The sequence below is a fragment of the Ambystoma mexicanum genome, chromosome 5q (genome assembly GCF_040938575.1).
Source record: "Ambystoma mexicanum isolate Mex_15411 chromosome 5q, UKY_AmexF1_1, whole genome shotgun sequence".
Lineage (NCBI taxonomy): Eukaryota > Metazoa > Chordata > Amphibia > Caudata > Ambystomatidae > Ambystoma > Ambystoma mexicanum.
Window position 1 is genome coordinate 150,702,406 of NC_090933.1, and position 26,163 is coordinate 150,728,568.

Genomic DNA, 26,163 nt, shown 5'->3' on the forward strand with positions numbered 1-26,163 from the left:
AAGGCTCGTAAAATTATGGCTTACGCCAACAGACATTGTTGTAAAATTTTGTTCCTGCAGGAGACCCACTCTGGGGGCCACCTGGCCAGATGCATGGCCCCTTCCTGGGGCCCCAATAGATATTTTACCTCCTACTCCTCCCGGGCTAGGGGGGTCCTGACGATGGTTCATAGATCGCTCAAGTTTTCTCTACATAAGAATTATGTTGACCCTGAAGGGAGGTATGTTATCCTGCATTGTTCTTTGGCGAATAGGGAATACCTGCTGGTCAATACGTATGGCCCTAATGTGGACTCTCCTGATTTCGTTGACCGGGTGGCGGCGATACTGCTGGGTTATGTGGGGGTACAGATTATCTGGGGGGGGGACATGAATTTCATAATGGATACCACGTTGGACAGAACGGGCACTGCCCCCAGATTGCTCTCGGGCGCAGCGCGTAGACTATTAGCACACGGGGTGACACTAGATGTTCGAGATGCATGGCGGGCGATGCACCCGTTGACGCGTGAATATACCCATTATTCCTCGGTACACGACAGCTCCTCGAGGATTGACATGTTTTTCGTGTCCAGTACGCTTCTGGGCAGGGTGGCTGAAACTCAGATCTTGGCGCGTACCCTGTCGGACCATTCTCCTGTCCGGATGTCCGTGGACCTGGGAGTCCCGGTTCCCACTATTAATACTTGGCGCTTCAAGTCTGCCGCCCTGCAGGACATAGTATTCAAGGCGGATATTCTTGCTGATATACAGTCCTACTTTGAGTTTAACTTGTCCCGGTCCACCTCCCTGGGGGTCCGGTGGGAGGCCTTCAAAGTCTTCATCAGGGGAATGTCCATATCGAGGGAGGCGGGAGTACTCAAGGCTATACGTGCTGCTCTTGCCCGTTCCGAAACCAAATTACGCGACCTGGAAAGAGCGCATCCCACTTCGGTTGACCCAGCCACCCTCTCCCAGATTAGTGAGGAGCTCCAAGCTTTTAATGACCAGGCCATCAGGGAAGTTCGATATTTCAGTCGCCCCCAGGCGGCTCGCAAGTATGGTGAGGGGGACAGGCCGGGCAGGACGCTGGCTGCTGTGGCCAGGGGCGAGTGGGGTCATTCACAGATCTCCTGTATCAAGGACAGGTCAGGGCTGAGCCAAACGTCTGACCAACGAATCTTGGAAGTCTTCGCGGACTTCTACGCTGACCTATACTCCCAGCCCCCTGAACATAGCGAGTTCCAAATGCGCGATCTCCTCAGCCAGATCCCCACGACACTCATTTCCCCCACAACCAAAGACTCACTGGACTCCCCCATTCTGCTGGACGAAATTGTCGGGGCAATCTCCAATCTACCCAAAGGAAAAGCTCCCGGTCCGGATGGGCTAACGGCAGAATTTTATCAGGAGCATGTGGCCATCTTGGCCCCCAGGCTGCTGGAGGTCTGGAATGAGTCGCTCCGGCTGGGCACCCTCCCTCCATCATTGCGGGAGGCCGCCATTACGGTCCTTCTTAAACCTGGGAAACCTGCTGATGAGTGTGGATCATATAGGCCCCTCTCGCTAATGAATCTAGATACCAAAATATTCGCTAAGGTGATTGCCAACCGCTTCCTCCCGGTCATGTCCTATATGGTGCATGATGACCAATCAGGGTTCGTCCCTGGGAGGTCGACGTCCCACAATATTAGACGGCTATTCAATGTCATGGCCCGCATGGATCAGGGAGTTGGCGCCGTGGCGGTTACGCTGGATGCCCAGAAGGCTTTTGACATGGTCTCCTGGAAATATACCTGGTTGGTGCTGGAGACCATGGGTGTAGGGCCTAACATGATAGCGTACATTAAGTTGCTATACACTTCCCCGGTGGCTAGGGTGCGGGTTAATTCCCAGACGTCAGCTCTGTTCCCACTCTCTAGGGGCACCCGTCAGGGTTGCCCGTTTTCCCCGATCTTATTCGCCCTGGCGATAGAGCCGATGGCCGACTATATCAGGGCCCGGCACGCCCACCAGGGGATCCGCCTGAAGGACGCTCCCGAAATCGTCTCGCTCTATGCAGATGATGTTTTACTTTTCGTAAGAGACCCGGATGTGCACCTGGACCCGATCATACGCGGTATCACCCGGATTGGCACTCACTCCGGGTTCACCATTAACTATACCAAATCCGAAATTTTCCCTCTTACTAGCTCCACCGCCCAACCGCTCACGGAGTACCCGCTACGCTGGTCCCCAACGAGGATTAAATATTTGGGGGTCCGGGTGTCTCGGTCTAGGGAAACACTGCTAGCGGATAACTACCGAGCGGTGGCGGAACAAGCTGAGGCCAAAATCACGCGCTGGCGCGCTCTCCCGCTGTCGCTGGCCGGTAGACTCTCGCTGGTGAAAATGATCCTGCTCCCTAAGTTCTTGTATATCTTCTCTAACGTCCCTGTCTGGCCGGGTGGGAGATACTTTACAGACCTTCATAAAGCACTTGCACAATTTCTCTGGCACTCTGGTGCGGTGCGTAAGAAATGGTCGGACATGTGCCTCCCATATGACAAAGGGGGCTTCACGGCCCCGGACCTGCTTAGATACTGGACGGCTGCACAGGCGCAATTCGCCTCGTACTGGTACCCCGGACCCCCACCTCGCCCCCACGTCAAATTGGAGGCTCTGGCGGGGGCACCCTGTAACATAATGTCCCTGATTCTAAATAGGAAGTATGTTCCGGACTCGCCTATCGATCCAGTCCGCGCCACTGTACAGGCCTGGGGCCGGCTGTTTAACACGTGTGCCGAACAACACCCATACTACAGGTGGCTTCCCGCCTGGAACCTTCCCGGGCTTGAACCCACGTGTGACATTGCACTGGCGCGGCACTGGGAGGCGCTGGGTTACCGTGCCCTCACTGACTTTTACCCAGATGGGCGGTTTATAACACTGCAGACGTTGAAGCCGGGGCACTCCGGTTCAGTCATGGAGCTGCTGCAATTCTACAGGCTGCGCGCAGCCTTCCGCAGCGCGTGGCCTGACTTCCCAGCTGAGCCTCCGGACTCCCCCGGGATCGCATACATCGCCAATTCGGGAGGGGCGCGGGGTGTGGTCTCATTATATGGATTGTTACTGACCGGCCCCTCTCCCCGCCCGTCCAGGGCACGGGAGGACTGGGCCGCTGAACTGGGGACGGACCTTACAGACCAATTGTGGGGAAAAATGTGCTCTCATACCAGTGGGGTGTCCTTGAACTTTCGCTACCGCACCATACAGTATAAATTGCTCAATAGGCTGTATTTTACACCGGGTAGAATTTCGAGATTTGCACGCTCTGCTCCCCGGCCCTGCCCTTGCTGCGGAACCGATGGGGCTGACCATCTACACATGTTCTGGGCCTGCCCGGAGCTGGCCACATTCTGGTCCAAGATCATGCAGACGTTGTCGACAATTATTGATGTTGATGTTGACCTCGACCCGCTGGGGGCACTGTTTGGGGTGTGGGGCCTCGGGGAGCCTAGAGATGTGGTCAAGTTCCTAAATGTAAGTTGTGTGGTGGCCAAGAAATGCATCTTGCTGGATTGGAAAAGCTCGACCCCCCCTACATACCAGAAATGGTTGAACCTGCTCACATGGATAGGAATTGCGAGGAGGGTTTTTTGGATATGCTCCCGGCCCGGTCCCGCCCCCGTAATATCTGGTCTGCCTTTAATAGTTATTTGAACGGTTTGGATGACATCTCCACGGTGGGCGGATCTCCCCGGCCTTCTACTAGTGTTGTCTAAAGTGTTGGTGTCTCATGTTATGTTGCTGATGGTCCCTGACAGCTTACGTTCCGCAGAAAAGCCCTTGCATTAATGTACCTATATACTGTATTTGCTCTTGCTGTCCTGATGTAAATGTGTATGCTACCTGCCTCTGTCAACAAAAATAAAAGTTTAAAAAAAAAAAAAAAAAATTATGAGAGTAAGGTTCTTCCTGCCCTGCTATTCATTCCCAATTCTCAAGGGTGGAAATAAAATAAAAGCACAAGTAATCAAAGTTCCATTGTACAATTTAAGAAGAGTGTGAGAGTCCTTATTCTGAGAACGAACATGGTTCAAATAATCTGTTCTATTGAATTGCTTCCACTCAAGATCGTCTATATCTATGGTTTACCTCACTAAGCCTTCACAGAGGAGAAATATCCATTTGCATATCAGTCTGGTCCCAACCACAAGGGCAGTCCAGCACCAAAATGCTGGGCAATTCTCCTCTGTGCAAGGGTACCATCAGCAGCCCCAGAAACGTGTTTCATTTTCCAAGTATCGCAAATGATCTCAACTGTATGTATCAGCGCCACTGGTGCTTTGCATATAGTTATGGCACTGCACTCTGAACAGATTGATATTTGTGTGTGTGCATGGACAAATCAATTTGATAAATATAGAAATACATCAGTTGCTGATCTTCCTCCGGCACCACCTCCACAAACAGCTGAAGTGAACGTACGGGCATTATTGTGAGGGGAAAAAGGCATTTCACTGTTACCAATGCAGGCCTTGACGCACTTGAAGTGAACGCCTAATGCACCACAAAGTGGGCTGCTGACACACTGAAGGCAGTGCTTTCAGAAAACAATATAGCACCTTTATTTGAAATGTTTCTCTGACAGTTTTAAATGGCATGCTTTGCAAGATTTGCGCAGGGTCTGCATGGTAACAGGCCATGAACATTAGCCACTAAGTCTGATGACCCCACACTAAGATCTTAACCTTGATATAGACAGCTGCCCCTTCAGGAGAAACAGGAACATAATGCCCAGTGAACACTTTCAATCTGCAAAAATGTGTTCATCAGCATTAATGTAGCCTTATAGACCAAGAGAGCGGGTCATTATCGTGAGAGGGACAATATCCCAAGTGATAATGACCCCTCGCCAGGTCTTAAGGCTATTAGCACATAATGGTAGAAACAATACATGTTTTGGAGCTTTGCTGCTGAAGTACACATTTTTAGTTTTAATATGAGAAATTAAATCGACTAACTGAATTAGTAAATTTAATGTTTTTTTCATTTTTTTTTATAGCATTTAAATAACAAGCTGGTCTTCAGACCTTAAGCATTTCAATTGCAAACGTGGTTAAAGTGGAGCGGTATTAAAAAGAGCATGCATTAGCGGCTTTGTAAATATGGATGTTACTCTATCAGAAAGTGAAAGCATTTTCCTGTGTTCTTGCTTTCTCGTTTGTGTGCTAAATAGGATGTTGCAGTGAAAAATGGCTCTCTTAGACAGGAAGTGTCTTGTTGACAGACATCTTGACAGGAAATTGCATTATTTTTTCCCTCTCTGCCTTTGAAGTGAGAGGGCCTCACTACGAGTTTGGTGGCATCTGAGCGGTAAATCTGCCCAGATATCACCAAACTTTATTACTGTTACCGGCACTCGGTTCGGCGATATTATCGCTGAGCTAAGAGTGCCAGCAAGCTTTGTAAATCCTCATTCCATGGAGTCCTATTGAACTCCATGGGGGGATTTTCGGGTATTATCGGCACCAGTAACACAGGTGCTGGTAAGGCGCCTGACTTACCTCCAGCTCTTAGCTGGAGATGAATCAGGTCACCCACCAGCAAACTGGTACTTTGCTGGTGCGGTAACATGCCAGTAAACAGAATTACTGGCACGTTATTACCGCAAGGGCAAAATCAGAATGCCGTCAATACCAATAGTCACTGACTGTACTCCGAACATTCTAATTGGTTGATATGAGAGAGATTGGCAACATGGAAGGAGACACCGACAACAGATCTAATGTCTAACATGCTTTTATTAAAGAAATGTCAGGATGGATTAAGGCCTATCTTGCCCTATGCTAATGTGGGATTTCCCTACCTAAAGAAACTAAGGAAAGTCTGTGTCAGAACATTCAACTGAAAATTCTGTCTGTGTCCAAAACCTATACTTGCCCTCACAACTAAGACAAAACAATATGTAGGGATGTCAACCATAAACAAAACAGTGTTCCAAAAGTACATTTCTGAGCAATTTCCAGCTCATACTTACTCTTCAGCTTCTTTTGCCCAAATGTAATTTAACTTCCTTAGAATGTTCAATTTACCTTCTTTTGGATTTTCAAATAGTAAAGTTCCACACTTTTGAAAAAGAGAGAATGACCTTCCCCAAGTTCAATGTAGCTCTGGGCAGTACGTCTCAGGGTTTCCTTCCCCCAAGTTCAATATCAAAAGATGTCTCCCGGCTTCTCTCCAATGCAGCAGCATTCCACCTGTTATACACCTGTGGGCCAGTTATGGGCTTCAGGTGTTTTTCATTAAAGGCTGTCTGCTCTCATTACAAGGACATGCCTGACCTCTCAGCATCTTCTCCGTCTCGGTACCAAAGTGGTGAGAGCAACTGTTGTCTAATACTGTCAGTTGCCTCTTCATCGTATCAGCACTAGAGTGTGGAAAGTATGTACTGTTCATAACCCTCAGTTGTTTCTTCCTCTTCTCAACACTGTTGTGTATCCCAAGAGGGGAATAAAGAGGAAAGTTCTTATAATTACCCCAAAAGTTTGGGGGAAGGTTAGGCTGGTTGTTACGAGGTTTAGCAGGATACTGTGCTTTATCCCAAGATACCTCGTCTACAATCTTTCTCCCCCTTTGTCTAACATGTCTGGGATGATAATATCTCCTGCCCTCCTCAGAGACAACGGAACATGGTGAACAAAATCCTATAACCACTTGTAAGGATGGCCTCCACACATTACTTGATTGACCTTGAAGTTGTTTATTCAAAAGATACATGAGCAGTAAAGACCCTCAACCTGTACCCAGCAGAACAGCAAATCAACTGACACTAGCCAAAGAAAAACATTCTACATCAGGAGCTAGACACTCCATATTATACTCCAGAATTCCACACACTCCCAAGAACATACATCACAACACACCTCAGCCCTTTACCACACACACACACACACACAAACCCCCAGCTACATACACAAGACACAATGTCATAATAAGCATTATCAAGAAAACAACATGTGACAAAGATGAAATGCAAAGCTGCTGAAGGTGTCTAGTTGCCTTGGCTCTCCTCACCACGCCTCCACTGTGGCATCGATTTCACCCTAGCCACTCTGGCTATATTCCACACTTGCCCACCATGAACCCTTACCGCACCTCCCAAAACCTGCGTCACCTGCGTCACCTGCACAGGTTCAGTATATAACATGTCCTCTTTCCTTTCAATCACCTCCTTCTTGATGCAGACCCAATCTCCCACTTCAATATTAAGCCTCTTCTTTCCCAACCTCTCATTCACTTTTCTCTCTCACTCATTTTTCTTCCTAACGATCCTTCCTCTCACCTCTTCCACCACATAATCTGATTCTCGCGCCCTACCCAACAATGGAGGGGAAACACTGGTGTTGGGCTTCCTTCCCCTCATCAGCTTAAAAGGACTCACCTCTGTATGCACATGAGGGGCTAATCGTGAAGCGTATAACCTATCTCTCACCGCCATCTTTCGAAACTTTCCATATGCTCCCCCCATCCATACTGCTTCCATCACACAGCAATTGACTCTTTCTACCATCCCATTGGTCTGGGGTTCGTACAATGCTGTTCTTTTATATCTCACACCACACAATCTCAAGTACTAATGGAAATGCCCCCCAATTAATTGTCTCTTATTGTCAAGATCAATACCGGGAAACATTTCCTCTCAAAAATACACTGTAAAAACTCAACCATGCTCTGAGCCGCTATGTCCCGCACAATCTGAAACTCCACCCACCTTAAGAACAGGTCCACAAAGACAACGATAAATCTTCCACGGCCACTCCCCATATCCATCGGCCCTACAATATCCATTGCCAAATCTCTCAATACTTTACCAGGGGCATCAAAGTTTATCACAGGCTGCTGCTTCGCCACTATGTTCTTACCAGATACATCATATTCAACACATCTTCCTACCATCTTTTCCACATCGCGATTGAATCCCGGCCACCAATACTCTCCTCTCAGAACTCCTTTGTTTTTGTATACACTGATATGTCCTTAATGCCCAACCTCCACCAATCTCCACCTTAGGATAGGACACCAGGGACCACCACACGATCCCAATGATATAAAATCCCATCTCTCACACTTATCTCAGATCTCACTTCCTACAATGACCTCTCCTGCCCATCCAAAAGCCTTTTTTCCGGCCATCCCACTTCACCAAAACGCATAACACGCACCCAACTTTCATCCGCCCTCAACGGATCTACCCGTTCCTCACGGGTGATCACTCCATCATGTGACACAAAAAGCATATTCGTAATTTTTATCCTCCATCACCCCATCCTGGATTTCAAACTCATCTTCACACAACCTCAACACGTCATCTGCCCTTACATTCTCTTTTTCTGAAATGCCCTCCACATCAAATTTGTGTCACTGTAACTTAGCCACCCAACATGCCACCCTCCTTGATACTTTTTCCAGCTCCTTCTTCTCAAAGATGTACTTGAGTGGTCTGTGATCAGTCCTTGTGGTGAACTCCATTCCCCAAACAAAATTACAAAGTTTCTCGACTCCCCAAAGACAGGCCAATGCCTCTTTCTCTAAGACAGAGTAATTCCTTTCCACTCCTCTGAGCATTGTCGATGCATGCGTAATGACCATGTCCTGGCCATCCTTACCAACTTGGGTCAATAACGCACCAATACCAGCTTCACTGCCATCTACTGAAATGGTACACTTATTCCTAGTGTCAAACATTGCCAAAGCATCAGCCATTACAATTTCTCTTTTTATTCCTTGAAATTCCTTCTCACATCCCGCATCCCACTCAAATTTGACCCCTTTCTTGAGCAAACTCTCATTTTAGTAACCTTATCAGCAAAATTGTTCACAAACCTATGATAGAACACTATCATACTGAGGAAAGATCACAGCTCCCCTTTCTCCATGGGTGACCTCACTTTCTTAATGCCATCCACCGAATCCTTTCTCGGCCGCAGCCCTTCCACAGATATCTCGTGTACCAAATATTCCACAACATCCTTCCCAAATGTACACTTCTCTGCTCTTAACGTCATGCCTCTCTGTCCCAAAATTCTCACCACCTTTCCCACATTCTCTTCATGTTTCTCCCAGGTATCACCACACACCAAGATGTCATCTTGAAAACCCCATGCCCCTTCCATGCCCCTCAACAATTTGTCCATCACCTTTTGAAAGACAGAGGATGCAGATGCCAAACCAAACGGCATCCTACAAAATTGAAAAATACCTTTCTGAGTAATAAATGCTGTACTTTTTTTGATGACTGATCAAGTTGTATCTGGTGGTAGATGGACCCCATGTCCAATTTGTTAAAGAGATTTACACTACCAATTACTGCTAACATTTCTGACATTTTGGGCAAGGGGTGTCTTTCTGCAACTACACACATATTTAGCTCCCTCAGGACGACACATAACTTCAGTTCTCCACTGAACTTATTTATGACTATCAAAGGTGATACCCTCTCCAAACTTTTCAGGGGCTCAATTATGCCTACTTCCCTCAACCTCTTGATCTCGTCTCTCACACCGTCCCTGAGACTAATCGGAACAGGACGAAGTTTCGCCACCACCACCTTACTCCCCTACTTTAGGACAATTTTGTAAACCATCCCTTTCACACACCCAATCTTCTTCGAAAACACATTCGGAAAACAGTCAACCACACCCATGCCTTCCACCACATTCAGCACTTGCTTGTGCGTGTTGGGGTCGAGTCTTATCTTTAGACCTTTCTGCTCCTTCCATCCCAGCAATGTCTCACCACTCCTTGTGACATATATTTTCCCTTGCGTTTCCCTCCCTTTAAACTGCAAACATGCCATGAAGTATCCTATGATGTCAATCTTTCCACAATTGTAACCATCGGGCCTCTTATCAGATGGTGTTAGATCCTCCACCTTGCTACCCACAACACCCTCATACACTTCACGTGACATAAGCGACAACTTCACACCTGAATCGGCCATCATGCCTACTACCTTTCCATTCACACACATATTGGTTAATGGACCATCACAACTATCTTTGCCACTGCAAATTAACATGTTCACTGTAACAACCTCTCTCGCTCCTGCTCCCCTTCACTAGATGACAGGCACATTTCCTCACCCACACAGAGTACTTTCTTCCCACCTCCCAACGCATACTTTTTTCAGCAATTTGCGTAATGGCCCCATCTCTTACATATATTGCACATCACTCTCCTTCCCAGACATACCGGTGAGTTTGGAAAATGTTTTGCACTGGAACAATGAAAACATATCCTCTCATCCCTCTTGGTACCCTTTGCTTTGTTATTTCTCTCATCCCCTTTTCAAAACCCTTTAGGACCCTTTCCTTACCCTTTTTCTTCACATCCCTATACACCTTTGCAGGATAATCCACTCTCAATATTTCACTAGATATGGCTCTATTCTCCTTTCTTGCTAATTTAGCCAACCATTGCATAGTGTGCTCAACCCTTTTCACGAAGGCCTCCACCTCCTCCAGATCTGGTTCATCTTTTAACCATATTTCCTCCCTTATTTTGTCATTTGAACAGTGGAACATGAACTGATCGCATATGTGCTTGCCCTGCTTCTCTCCAAATTTGCAACTCAAAACAAGGTGACGCAATGCCGTAATGTACGCTTCCACATTCTCTCCCTCTCTCTGCTACCTTCCTCCAAAGTTATATGTCTCTAATACAGTAATGGTCTTGGCAGCAAAATGACGGTCAGGTTTCACTAGTGCATTGTCAAATTCACTGACGCCACTTCCTGATCCAGGTCTATGATTTCTTGTAAAGTTTGGTAAATTCTCTGGCCTTCATATCCAAGAAAATGCATTAAGGGAGAGACCTTACGCTCAGCAGAGATAGTGTTCCCACAAGCCGCCTTAATGTAATGTATAAAGCCTTTCTTCCAAGCAGCCCACTTTATCTTCTCTGGGCCGGGACTTGCCATGAACACAGGCGGGCCCAGAACCCCTGCCAGAGCCATAGTCAGTATCCTTCTCTCTCAGTTCACCCCTTCCTTGAAATGGCACTGGACTTGTCCCCCTTCTACCAGGTCCTGTGTGGTGCTGCTACTTATTAGGCACTATTGTAGATAATGTGTGCCATCATTGTGCATAAGTGACTTATTTTAGTAGTTGACCTCACTACTCTTAACAGAGGCAACATGTGTGGCTGTCTGCAGTGCTTGTAGCTCTCACCTTTGGTCTTGTCTTGTCGCTGCCCTACGTCCGTAATAAAAAAAATGTGCATGTGCACCTTTCCCCCAGGGGCCCTAGGTGCACACGTATGCTCCTTTACCTTCCTGTGATCACACTTTTCTGCATTCTTCGCGGCCCGTTGTTATGGGCACGTGCATCGTAGATACTGACACGCTCGCGTTCCTGCTGCTGGCCCAGGCACATGCCTCAGATCAGCTGATGGCTGGTAGCTGAAGACGTGCTGCAGCGGATGCGCTTGCACTTCCAATGTCAATTTCACTCACAGGGCTTTATTTACTTACACACGCTGTTATGATCCCCCGCTTGAGCAATGCGAATGTCAATTTCCTTTCCTTTTCATATACCCCAACACCGAGAGGCACGGTTACCGTAGACCACCACTGTGGAGATTGCTCACTCTCCTCTCCCAAATGGAAACCGCACCATTCTACCTCTCCCTCCTTGTGCTGCCGATGTGGCGCTGGTCAGTAATGGCCTCACTGACTCTCCACGTGTCAGGTTTGTTGCTGCCTCACCGCTCTGGGCCTCCGTGCAGATATTCTTGCTTCTGTCACTCTGGGGCTTCAGCTTTCCTCAGTTTTCATTGAACGAGATTTCAATTATCTCTTTTGCATCTACTGGATGTGCTGGGGTAGTCGGGGTCTGCCAGGGCCTTTAATGCTCATCGCCAATGTAGGGATGGCCTCCACACGTTACTTGATTGACATTGAAGTAATGTATTCAAATATACATGAACAGTAAAGACCCCCTATCTGTACCAAGCAGAACAGCAAACCAACTGACACTAGCCAAAGAATAACATTCTACATCGGGAGCTGGTCACTCCATATTTCACTCCAGAATACAACAGCCTTCCAAGCACATACATCACAACACCACTGCTGGGATAAGGGGCTCCTTCTGAAAGGAAGATGTGGAATAAAGTGTCTTATCAAAGGGCATCCCATCTCCAATGCTCAAGGACCCTCTATCCAGGTGATCCTCCCTGCATCTCTACACCGAGGGGCAGGATCCAAAAGCGATGGCCTTTCCTAGGCCACCTGCATAGAGGATCCAATGGGAGTAGGTGTGGTAAAACCCTTAGGTTTCAAACACTTGGAGGAGGCTAATGATGATTTCCATGTGCTAATACCTGTTGCCGACGTGCAGGAAGTCATAATGGTGTTCAAATCAAGAAAACGGATTTCATTGAATAAAAAATGTCCATAGGGGCCAGGGGGCTCATTCATGACATTAAATGGAGGTTTAAAAGCAACGCATAATGCGTGTATGCCTCCATTTAATGTTCTTCCCCATTTTCCAGCTTGTCTAAGATGTAGGATGGCAGCGAAGCAGAGTTTGCATCTGCCTTTCTTTCCTCCTCCATCTTGTAGTAGTACCTAGTTGTACTTCTGCATGACAGAATTTTTATTTGCATGAATTTTAATGGAAATAGTTTTTCCGAATAAAGATTTACTGACAGGAAATATGATGAAAACAGATCAAAGTGTGCAAAACAACATCATTTAATGAACATACCAAGAAACACAACTTCTTGACCCACATCTATGCAAACTGGGGACCATATTTACATCAGTTAAGGACCCTGATTGCCCAATGAAAACCCTTGAACATTATATTTACAAGCTGCCTTCAAATACATTCTCTCTTGGTCTATTACCCAGAAAACTGACAGAGGAAAAAACATCAATGGAAAAATGAGTGGGACACATCACCCTCTCGACATTAAGGACTTCAGCTCAGGCAAGTTGTTGCTGTGCCCGTCTTTAAAGGACACAACCAAAGTCACACACATTTCTTTTATGCACTGATATTAGTTCATTTAATGGTTACTCATGTACAAAAACAAACAAAAATGTGTTGTCTTATTTTATACTTATTTCTTTATGTTCAAAAATTGTAACATATGTTGCAAAGTTATTTATGGCCCAAAAATGTTTCGCATAGTGTAAATTCCCTGCCCAAGAAAAAAAATGTCTTGGTCATCATTCTGAAGCACAATAATTGTCCTACACGTGTTTCACAAGACGGGTTTAATTAGGCTTTATAGACCTAGCCCAAGGGCCATAGTGGGAGTAATAGGCCCTGAATAGTGAGTTAACGTTTCAAAATATTTACAGGCCCATAACTCCTGGAGGTGGTATATGAAGGTATTATCACCATTTGAGGTGAAGAGGGGGATTTAAATAAAATATAAATCAACCTAGAGTGGTTGCTGGGTGGCTAGTTCCAGAAACCATGTACAGAATGATGAGGCTCCAGGGGCAGGTCTAAAACTGAAACCGGGCCGCATCTGATGGGTATGTTTGTGTTTATGTTTATGTTTATTATTTATAAAGTGCACCTAACCCGTGGGTAGCAGGGTGCAAAAGTGGCCTAGAAAGGTGAGTTTTGGTGATGGTGGAGAATTCGGGCAGCGTCTGCCAGGTGTAGCCGGGAGAATATTTGGTAAGGAGGTGGAGCCATCCGCCCCACCATAAGATATGGAGGAGGGGGCGGAGGGCGAGCGATTCATGTGCCCCAGCTGTGCTTGTCAGATGCGGTCCATGTGGGGCTTATCGGCGTGGATGGGAAGCGGGGATCTTAGCATGGTGCTCCCCGCAATGAAAGGGAGTGCCGCAATGATAGCCCTGCCTCTGGGGGTGCTGTCAGCACAGTGCTCCCTATCATCAATTGAGCACTGTACTGACAGCCCTATTACCAGCCGGGCTCTCAGTGCAACACTCCCTCTCATCTTAGGAGTGCCGCGCTGACAGCTATGCAAGCGGCAGGGACTAGTGGAGTCTTCCAGCTCCCATTCTCCTTGGCCAATTTCCAGGCCATCTATTGAATTTCCAAGCCATATTGGCATGTGTGGCCACGAAATTGGCCAATGGGGGAGTATTCTTCATTAGCTAATTATTGTGAGCTTCTTCAAGGGCCACCACAAAATGACTGTGCCTATAATGTCTTGAATTTGTTATATAATTTGAAAAGTTGGAATCTAATAATGGTGCTAGTCCAATGATCAAGCTATTCATTGTTTCCTTCCACAGTGGATGATACAATAGATGTCCTTGTATATTATTGGTTAGAGTAATCCTCTTTTGGCTCTTTGTTAGATGTGATTCGTTCAGTATACTGCTTTTTTTTTTAAAACGGTAAAAAACAGTAGAGAATTTGGGCCATGATACCTGTGTGGTTGCGGCATTCTGTAGGGCAAAACAGTTGTGCCTACCTTACTACTACTTACACCAAACACTCCCTACTGAAAGACCAAAATGAGGCTTACTACAAAGAAATGGAAATACGCCAGTCACAAGGTCAAAGAACAATGTCTATTACAATCGCACAAAGGGCTCTTAGCACCCCACGATGCATGTGCACAAACACAGTGAAGGGAGAAAGAGAGTCACCGAAAAACATCAGACATATATACATTTAGAATAACATACAATACGCTTGTCCAGCCCCTTCATGTGATAGGGACCATAGGGTTTGTGACCTATCCACGTAGATGGTATTACCATGACAACATACTTGCATATTTCCCCGTCTTCCCGCAGACAATTTACTGTCTGGGCGCAGGGCATAGCTGTGTGTGGGGGGCATATTGTGTTCTCTAGTACAAGGTAACATTCTTTGCACAGCGTATCTATGTTGCTACTAGAGCCTAAGGTCAGTCTGCTCTATAGCTTGGAAAATATGGTTTCTCTGAAGGAGCACATTTCAGATGCACATTATTATAATTAACGGTTCATTGGAGAAGACATGGCCAAGACAGGAAGGCACCTAACTTGCAGATTAGCTATGCTTCTGCAAGGACTTCAAGGTTCTAGAGTGTAAAACAAACAACACGCTCAGCAGAATGTGCATTCCTGTGTGTAAGTGTCAGAAAGTTCGTGCAGCGGTCTCCTACCCCGTTTTGAGAGAAAAGGCAGAAGGTGCAAGGAACTGAATAATGCAGCCAAGATGGCAGATAAAACAAAATGGCAACGTGGCCATTGTTATTGCAGCAACTGTGGTGTAATGCAAATGTGCTTAGGCCAACATGCATACATCATGAGGCACAAAACTGAATATGTTTTCACAAACCCTCCTTTTGGCCTAAGCCAAGAGCATCATCTGTACATTGCATCCTCAGACGTCCAGGATGCAGTGCCGTCAGCAGAACACCCTGAATCATCACTATCATAGACACTGATAGCCATAAACTCTTTTATTGCAACATCCTGCATGATCAGTGCATTAGTGACATGTACAGGCAGGTGTGGATTAGCTTTCAATCTGGCCACTGTACGTGCACAACAATCACCTAACACAGAACCCAGGGCAGGTAAGCATTGAATGCAGCAACAACAAAATAACACAATACTAAGGACAACAGCTAGAACAGAAAATATCTTCCAACTCCACGTTCGCATAAGATCCAAAACCATGTACTGAGATCCTAGTCCCCTCGAAGAATGTATACTTCGGAACCCAAAATGTGCAGTCTCTTGATTGCTTGGAAAATGGTGGGGGAGGAGTCGGGTACGTAAACGCAACACGTGGAGCCGACCATTTTGCATACACCACCACGCTCAGCCAGGATAACGTCTAAGACCGTCCTATTCTGAAGAGCCACTAACCTAATAGCCTTTTGTTTCAATGTCATATTGAACATAATATCAGTAGTCTCATTGATAGTTTTCTCCAGAACCCTAGCCAGTTTCCTAATGTCTTGAGAGTTGATTATGTGTCCCCAGAACGGAACTATGGATTTAGCAATATCCCCCAATATCTGCAGGGGAGGGTCACCTTCTGCATCCCTCCTAGGACGAGCTTTCAGTATATCGGCGCTAGAGGTGATATATACCCCAGGTAAAAGTATTCCCAAATAACATGTACCCTTCCAGTCTTTAGGTAACCAAGGATAAGCTTCACTCCCATAGACAAAATAGATGGAGCCCCCTGTATACAGAGGCCTATCCTCTTTTACCAGAACAGCAGTGTTTATGCATTTATCATATGAGCCCATAGGTCGGGAACCTTCTTTTTTGTAAACAAAATGGGACAGAATCAGGGTCTTGATTAATAGTGTACGATGGAGGAGCAGCCTCCTTATTCCCTACTGGAGTCATTTTGAAAGAGATCATTGACTGGTATGGTCTGGGATATTTGTCAGAATATGTAACAGAGAGAGTGTTGAGTGTGCATTTGTTTGCAAACACTGAACATCCTAGAGGCAATAAAACCAATCAATCAAATTCATTGATGTTTGTGCCATCGAAGTTACCGGTGGCAGTGTCGTTCTATTGTCCAAAGAACAGTGCCCTAAATGAGGCATAACATGCAGTGGGCAAAGGGAGAGGATGAACATACCAGCCTAACCCCTTCTCACTAATGCTGTGGCAGATGAGAACAAACCCAACAATTGGTTTTATTTATAATAGCATGTGTGGCATTCATAATCATAATGAGGGTGTCACATCCCACTAGAACCGATGGTCATGGTGGCGCCATGGCCGACTTCGATATACTGGTGCCCATGCCCTTTTCACTCGTTATTCTGGTTCTCTGACTTCCTCCAAGATGGCTGCTGATGAGCGCCATTCGGGCTTTGCTAGTTTCCCAGTTCCAGTGTACGGGATGTCTCTGCCTCCGTACAGTCATGTGACGGTTTATAAACAACTGAAGCTGGTCTGGTACTCCTGTGCGTTGCTACTGTTTTGTCTGATAATCCGTAAGTTCGCAAACTAGGAGAAGCTTTGTTCTAACTCTTGTGTTCTTTCTGCTAAAACTTTCCCTTTCTTTATAGGATCAATTTCCCTGTGGTCAGTTCCGCATCTGGATCTTACATGCTTCTCTCACCCGTCACAGCTCGTATTGATTTCCATCCAGTCTCTGTTCTTGGCTCTCCTTTCAGTCCTTTCAGTCTACTATCAGAAGACTCAGAGTCATGGTAGGGAATAAATGTTTGTTTACTTAACCACCCGATACTAACGAGGACGGTTTAGTAACTCTTTTATCTCTTCAGTTCTAGCCTAGGATCGGCTCTGCCCCCCTCAGGAGACGTCTGATCGCCTTATGCAGAAAACCTATGGGTCTATCAACATACGAGGCCAAGTAGGTTCAAAGAGAAGGGGGAAACATTATAGGGGGGCCAGGGAATTCCATACGTATTGCTTCTTTCCTACCTATGTAGGAGATACACTACCTTTGGTGGAAACTTCAGCTACAGCTGTGGGTAAATGTTAATGCTACAGATACAGATCGCTACACTCTTTCTATCTACATCTCTTTCTTTCTCTGAAACATTACTTACCTGTTCTTTTGTCTTAATAGACAAACTTATGACAATCGCAATAGAAGAGGTCCGGAGTCTGCTTCTGAAGATTCAGGATCCGTTATTCTCACAGCTCCCAAGTCTTGCACAGGGTTTTCTGTGCCAGAGGGTTTCCATAGGGATTTTGCCTCACTCCGTTTCTTGTTCCAGTCAGGCAGAGGGTGGTAAGGTTTACAGGGGGGTTTTCCTGACGTCCAGGGAATACCAACTGTTCAGGTTAGTGGCTTTCTGCACTTCATTGTACTGAGTTGTTATAGCTAGCGACACCCTCAGTGCAGAAGCCATGGAGCAGCAGACGCAGCAGTTAATGGGGCTCATTACGGGTTAGGCGGTCCGGAAATAACAGTGGTGGTAAACCGCCCCCACTGTTATTTCCGGACCACTCAATCTCGAGTCCTGGAGCGGGAGGGGGCGTTCCCGCCAGGCAGGTTACCGCCAGGCTCGTAATGAGGCCCAATGTCTGCTATGCAATCCCTGTCACATGAGGTACAAAACCTCAAACAGGAAAACGCACATCTCTGTCAACAGGTAGCCCAATCTAACCCCTGGCAAATATGATGGCAGCCCACACAAGCTAAAATAATTTCTAGACATCTGCACTGTGCAGTTTACTTTCAAGCAAAATATTTTCCAACTGAGAAAGATAAGGTGTGGTTTCTTGTCTCCCATCTCACAGGAGCAGCCTTGGCTTGGGCTACTCCTTTAGTGACCACAAGTAACGCCATTCTAGACTCCTATCCAGCATTAGTTAACAGTCTCAAGGCCATGTTCAGCAGACAGGAGATATCCATATCATCTCAAGAGAGACTTATAGACCTCCAAAAAGGAAACCAAGAATTAATGGCCCGCATCACAAGATTCAAACAAATGTCATCAGAAACCGAATGGCCTGGCGGGGCTCTATTGACATTGTTCCGCAGAGGGTTGAATGAGGATTTGAAAGACGAATTTTCCCGAGTTCCCAGGTCAGCCAATCTAGCTGGTATGATTACTTTAACTCTAGAAATGGCGTTCCACCTTCAAGAACGACAGATAGAACGCAAGAAGGTTCGGTCGTCCCGACCTTGCACTGACACCCAATATTTCCCACCAAAGCCGGAGTCCACAGAAGAACCCATGAAACTAGGAACTGCCAGGGGTCCTTTATCTTCCGAGTAGAGAGACCGCAGATATACACGGGGGTTGTGCATGTACTGCGGTTCCTCAACCCATCTGGTCAGAGACTGTCCAGTAGCCCCTCCATGGCGTTGGGAGACCAAGAAGTCAGGAAACTCTCTCGCCCAGCAGCAAGGGGAACGTCGCCTTGGGTGGATCAGGACGGTTCCCCAGACTCTCCGATTCTTTTTCAAAATGGTGGAAATTCCAATAACTCCATGGTGATCATCCTCTTGCATTTATTCTTGGACGACAAGGAAATCCGCAATGTCCCTGCTCTTGTAGATTGCGGGGCGGCTGTCAACTTTATCGATGATCAGTGAAGGGTTCCAAAGACTGTCTCCGTTCCCATACAGGGGGTGGACGGAAGTCCATCGGTTTCAGTCCCTATCAAGGAACAAACACTGCCTCTCACATGCCATATTTCATTTCATCAGGAGAAATTATGCTTTGACATAATCAAGGCTGCACATTTCCCCATTACATTAGGGCTGCCTTGGTTAAGGTTGCATAAACCCTATATCAACTGGACTGCAGGAACCCTATTTTTGGGGTCCGGGTTTTGTAAGGCCCATTGTTTATCCAGCAACTCGGTCGGGGTACACACTACTCCTTCTGATCAAACTACAGTTATGTGGCTAACATCCCAGACCGCTACAGCCAATATGCTCAGGTTTTCTCAAACCCACAGTTCTCTTCTCTTCCTCCGCATTACAGGGATTATTGCCATATTGAGCTGTTAGTATCAACCCATGCACTTTGGTCGCATGAATATGCTTTCACAGAAAGAAAAAGCTGTACTCAAGGAATACCTTCATCTGTACTGAAGCAATACCCGTGTCCATCTGTGTGCCCCCTCCTGCCCCTGAGTCCATCTGTGTGCTACCTCCTACCCCTGAGTCCATCTGTGTGCCCCCTCCTGCCCCGAGTCCATCTGTGTGCCCCCTCCTGCCCCTGAGTCCATCTGTGTGCTACCTCCTACCCCTGAGTCCATCTGTGTGCCCCCTCCTGCCCCAAGTCCATCTGTGTGCCCCCTCCTGCCCCCGAGTCCATCTGTGTGCCTTCTCCTTCCCCCAGAGTCCATCTGTGATCTCCCTCCTGCCCCCGAGTCTGTCTGTGTACCCCCTCATCCCTTTGAGTCCGTCTGTGTGCCCCCTCCTGCCCCGAGTCTATTTCTGTGCCCCCTCCTGCCCCTGAGTCCATCTGTGAGCCCCCTCTTGCCCCTGAGTCCATTTGTGTGCCCCCTCCTGCTCCTGAGTCCGTCTGTGTGCCCCCTCCTGCCCCTGATTCCGTCTGTGTGCCCCTCCTGCCCCTGAGTCCATTTGTGTGCCACCCCTGCCCTGAGTACATTTGTGTGCCCCCTCCTGCACCCAAGTCTGTTTGTGTGCCCCCCTCTGCCCCCAAGTCCGCCTGTGTGCACCTTCCTGCCCTGATTCCATCTATGTGCCCTCTCCTGCCCCTGAGTCCATCTGTGTGCCACCCCTGCCCTGAGTCCATTTGTGTGCCCCCTCCTTCACCCGAGTCTGTTTGTGTGTCCCCCTCTGCCCCCAAGTCTGCCTGTGTGCCCCCTCCTGCACTCGAATCCATTTGTGTGCCCCCCCTCTACAAATTATTCCATGTGTGTGCCTCCTCCTGCCCCTGAGTCCGATTTTTGTCTCCCCATCCCTTCCTACACCTTTGTCCCCTCCACACCCCCAGTCCCCTTTTACTATCTCCAAGTCCCCCTCGAACCCCCCATGCCTTCACTGAGGACCTCTCTGCCCCCCCTCACCCCATGCTTGCTTTGCATCATTTGCCCCTCTTCTTCCTTGCCCTCCCTCACCCCTCTTTCCCCTCCGTTCCCTCCTTCTGTCAAACTCTAGAACTACCCCAATTGCCGTCAGGAATAGTAATTGTAGCTGCCTGTCTTTGCCACTGCTTGCCCCCCCTTCTTCCTCTCCCTCCCCTTGCCCTGTGTAAGTTTGGTACCACCCCAATTTCCGTCAGGCATAGTAATTTGTAGCTGCCTGCTAGCTGCAGCCATCCTGCCCTCCACTTTCCCGCCTTTCACCTTTTTTCTTATCTTAGCACTTACTCTTATCACTGTCCCTTGACCTCACCTAACAGCTGTCTGTCCCCCCTTTCCTCCTTGTTTTCTCCTCCCCTACCCCCCTGCACTACCTTGATCAGTCACTTACCCTTAAGATAGTCACTTGTTTTGTTCCTCTCCTCTTCCCTTCTCTCGTCCCCCATATACCCCCTCTCTTTTCATTCTTGCACTGCAACAATTGTCGTCAGGCATAGTAATGTTACTGCTAGTATTGTCTTCTTTTTTCCTTCCCCTTCTCTCCCTTTTTGTTCCATGCACTTGTACTATCTGTTATGATATGATAGTTATTTCTCACATTCTGATTTGTTTCAAGGACTGTATTCTCCCATGTTCCCTCCCTCCTTGAAGCACTTTGAAACACACTGTGTATACGCGCTATACAAATAAATGTACAATCAATCATACGCATTTACAAAATGGGTTCGTAGCCGAATCTACATCACCAGCAGGAGCCTCATTTTTTTTCATCATTCCAAAAAAGAATTCGGAAGAATGACGCCCTTATATTGATCATAGGGGTCTAAATAAGATAACCATACCAGACAAATATCCGATGCCCCTGATACCTGATATTCTTGAAGCTGTGTCTGGTGCAATGATTTACACCAGAATAGCCCCAGGAGATGAATGGAAGACTGCATTCTGAACGCCCTTTGGGCACTTCGAGTATCGTGTGATGACTTTCGGTCTTTCTAATGCGCCAGCGGTGTTCCAGGGCTTTATGGACCATTTGTCCGCGGATGTACTACTACATTTTGTAGTGGCTTACTTAGACGATATCCTGATTTATTCTGCAAATGAGACCCAACACACAAACCATGCCAAACTTGTATTAGAGCGTCTTCAAGCCAATCAACTATACTGTAAGGCCGAATATTGTGAATTTCATTGTTCTCAAGTCACATATTTGGGATTTGTGTTATCTTCTCAAGGGATATCTACGGACCCTCAAAAGGTGTCTGCAGTTGTAAATTGGCTGTCTCCATCCAACGTTAATGAAATCCAAAGATTTATTAGATTTGCTAACTTCTACCGGAAGTTTATTCCCCGATTCTCTGAGATCATACTTCCTTTCACTAAATTGTTAAAGAAAGGAGTAACCTTTGTCTGGGATGCACAGGTCCAAAAGTCATTCGACATGTTAAAAGAGCTGTTCAGAACTACGCCTATCCTGGTCACTCCAGATCAAACAAAACATTTCATACTAGAAACCAATGCATCACATTAAGCTCTTGGTGCTTTCTTACTTCAAGAATCGAGTGGCGGCACAGAATATCCAGCAGCCTACCTCTCCAAGACCTTCAATCCCTCAGAAATCCACTATTCCCTCCTTGAGAAGGAATTATTGGCCATAAAATGATTATTCGAGGAATGGAGACATCTATTACTGGGATTAATTGGATTAAGGTGCTATATAAATAACACATCATTATCATTATCATCCCAACACACTATTGAAATTAGGACAGATCACCAATACCTTAGGGTGTGTCAAGCTCACTGGGCCCATTTTCTTTCCCCTTATAGGATTCGTTTCACTTTTTTCCCTGGTCGACAGAATCTCCGAGCTGACGCTTTGTCTCGCAAGGACCAACCCTCTGCCAGTTTTCGCACTGATCTAATATTTCCAAAAGCCATTTTCATTCATGTGGTTACAGACTTTCTTCAAAGGATCAAACAAGCCACACTGGAACCCCAGGACTCTTGCCAGGATCTGTTGTTGACTCATAAACTCACCAGGGATCAAGGTTATTACTTCCATGGCCAAAGAGTACTGATACCCTCTGAGGATCTCCAAGAGAAGGTTATTCACATGTGTCACGACTCCCGTGCGGCCAGTCATCAAGGTATTAACAACACTCTGGATCTCATACAGAAACATTTTTGGTGGCCGTCCTTACGAACTGATGTCTGGGATTATGTTTCAGCTTGTTCAGTTTGTCTACAATCCAAGACTTCTCGTTGTTTCCCACTTGGGCTACTCACACGAATGCCTATTTTGACCAAACCTTGGCAAGTGATATTTACTGATTTTGTTGTGGATCTCCCTCCTTCTGACAGGCACACTGCCATTATGGTGACTATTGACTATTTCATAAAGATGTTTCACTTCTCTTCCCTACCTGGAGTCCCTTCTGCCTGACAGATGTCCAGAATTTTTATATCAGACATCTTCTCCCGCCATGGGTTGCCAGACACTACTATATCAGACAGAGGCCCTCAATACACTTCCAACTTCTGGAAGAAATTGTGTGCCATTATTCACATTCAACAAGCTCTATGTCTGGAATTCCATCCACTGACTAACGGCCAAACAGAGTGTTTGAACCAAACATTGGAGGGGTACCTACGATGTTTTGCTTCAGCAGCCCAAGACGATTGGGTAGAACTATTGCCCCAGGCAAAATTTGCCTACAATAGTGCCACTCCCTCTGCCTTGCAATGCAGTCCTTTCTATTGTTTGTATGAGTATCATCCATCCTTTCTACCTGCTGTGGTTCCTTCATCATCTCGATTTCCTGGGGGCAACACCATAGTTGCTGATATCCATCGGGGTCAGTGAGTGGCCCGTTTAGAATTGTTAGATGCTCAAGAGCGTGTCAAACGCTATGCGGACTGAAAGCGTAGGCCTGCACCTGTCCTTGCTGTGGGTGATTCTGTATGGCTGTCTTCCAAATACTTACCTCGACACTTGATTCCTTCCAAATTGTCTCTTAGATTTTTTGGTCCTTTTTGTGTTCTACATTTGGTTGGTGAAGCGCCTTTGCATGTTCCACTTCCTCCATTGTGGTCTCCGATTCATCCTGTTTTTCATTTGTCCCAAATTAAGTTGGATGTTCCGGATCCTTTTTCACGGAAGTCTGCACTGCATTCCCCTCCTGTTCTCACTTCGTCTGGTACTGAATTTGAGGTCTCTGGTATTTGCAATTCCCATTATTAGAGAGGCAGATTGCAGTTTCTGGTTCGCTGGCAGGGTTACTCACCAGCGGACCATTCCTGGGAACCTGCTTCTGGGGTTCATGCCCCCCGTTTGATTAGACAGTTCTATCGGCTTCACCCGGGTAAGCCGGGTTGTCCGCCTCTGGGAGGGGGCCATACTGTCACATCCCACTACAACCGATCGTCATGGTGGCACTGTGGCCGACTTCGATATACTGGTGCCCATGCCCTTTTTACTTGTTATTATGGTTCTCTGACTTCCTCCAAGATGGCAGCTGAGGAGCTCCAGTCGGGCTTTGCTAGTTTCCCAGTTCCAGTGTACAGGATGTCTCCGCCACCATACAGTCATGTAATGGCTTATAAACAACTGAAGCCGGTGCGCCTGTGCGTCGCTATTGTTTTGTCTGACGCTCTGTAAATTCGCAAACTCGGAGAAGCTTTATTCTAACTCTTGTGTTCTTTCTGTTAAAACTTTCCCTTTCTTTGTAGGATCAATCTCCCCGCGGTTACTTCTGCATCTGGATCTCGCATGCTTTTCTCACCCATCACAGCTCGTATTGATTTCCATCCATTCTCTGTTCTTGGCTCTCCTTTCAGTCTACTCTCAGAAGACTCTGAGTCACGGTAGGGAATACTCGTTTGTTTATTTAACCACTCTGAAACTAACGAGGACGGTTTAGTAACTCTTGTACCCCTTCAGTTCTAGCCTATCCTAGAATCGGCTCCGCCCCCCTCAGGAGATGTTGGATTGCCTTATGCAGAAAACATATGGGTCTATCAACATATGAGGCCATGTAGGTATGAAGAGAAGGGTGAAACCTTATAGGGGTGCCAGGGAATTCCCTACTTATTGCTTCTTTCCTACGTATGTAGGAGATACGCTACCTTCGGGGGAAACCTGAGCTACAGCTGTGGGTAGAACTCGAGTGTACCTGTTACAGGTACAGATTGCTGCACTCTTTCTATCTTCATCTCTTTCTTTCTCTGAAACATTACTTACCCATTCTTTTGTCTTAATAGACAAACTTATGACAATCGCAATAGAAGAGGTCCGGAGTCAGCTTCCGAAGATCCAGGAACTGTTATTCTCATCGCTCCCAAGTCCTGCACAGGGTTTCTGCCCCAGAGGGTTTCCCTGGGGATTTTGCCTCACTCCGTTTCCTGTTCCAGTCAGGAGGAGGGTGGTAAGCGTCACAGGGGGGTTTTCTTGTTATCCACTGATTGCCTACTGTTCAGGTTAGTGACTTTCTGCACATCATTGTACACAGTTGTTATAGAGGGTGTTGTTGTGATAACCCCCTCTATGGCTGAGGTCACGTGGATGAAGTGTGTGTGCATACAAGTGTAGTGGAGACATAGTGGATGCACTACTAGTTGGTAATAGAGTATCAAGCAGATGTACATTCTCCAGATACCATAGTACAGGTATAAATGTGACCATAATACAAGTTATCACTAGAATGATTATCCATATGGCCTTTGGGGACCGTGGCCCTTGGTAAGCGGGCCCATCAATCTGGAAATATACCATGTCCTCATTCCTACGAGCAGCCCAAAACGCGGGCATAGTCCTTCAGCATCCGTTAAGAAGGCTTACTGATAGGCTCTGTAAGTTCATCCATGGGTGGCACCTGACCACTTGGTCAATCTTGCTTGAAGTCTTCTTTGCCGCTCCCTGCCCATTATCCTGTCGAAAGGGGAATGACGAGGGAATGGCACAGCATTGGTTTCTTGGGGGTGCAGTATTCCTACTACACATTCCTATTCTATTACAAAATGTAATGTCAATTCCTGAACTAAATCTGGTTTAGTGGACAAAGATTGTACCTCAAAGCTCCAGGTACAGAATGATCAATGAACAAAGGATGGTCGATTTAAGTCGATGAAGAAGAAAAATAGCTGTCTCCCCAAGCCCTGCAGACTCAGGAAGTGATTTTGTACCACTCTTAATGTTGATTAGGACAGGTACCTGATGACCAATCTCCTTTTTGTCCCACTTGTAATAGGGCAAAGTCAATGGCACTCATTTCATGTGCGTCGCGTCGCATGGATCCAGTGGCGTTTGCCAGTCACACGTACAGCTGTCTGCGTGGCCATTAGCCCTTGGTAAGGCTCCTTCCAATGAGGTGCAAGGCACGTATTCCTCTCAAAGTTTTTCAACAGTACGAAGTCTCCAGGCTGAAATCGATGGCCTGGACCCTCCTATTTTACTGGCAAAACTGCTCGAACCTGTTGGTGAATGAAACGCACATTTTGAGTCAATTGGTCACAATAGTCTGATAACAATGGATACTCAATTTCAGCCAGCTTTTTAGGTCTCGTGCATTCCATACATTAGCAGGCCTTCCCATTACAATTTCATATGGGGAAAGTCCTGTCTTTGACTGTGCGGATATACGCATCGAAAGTAAGGCTATTGGTAAAGTGTCAGGCCATTTCAGGTTACTGTGTGCACGCAC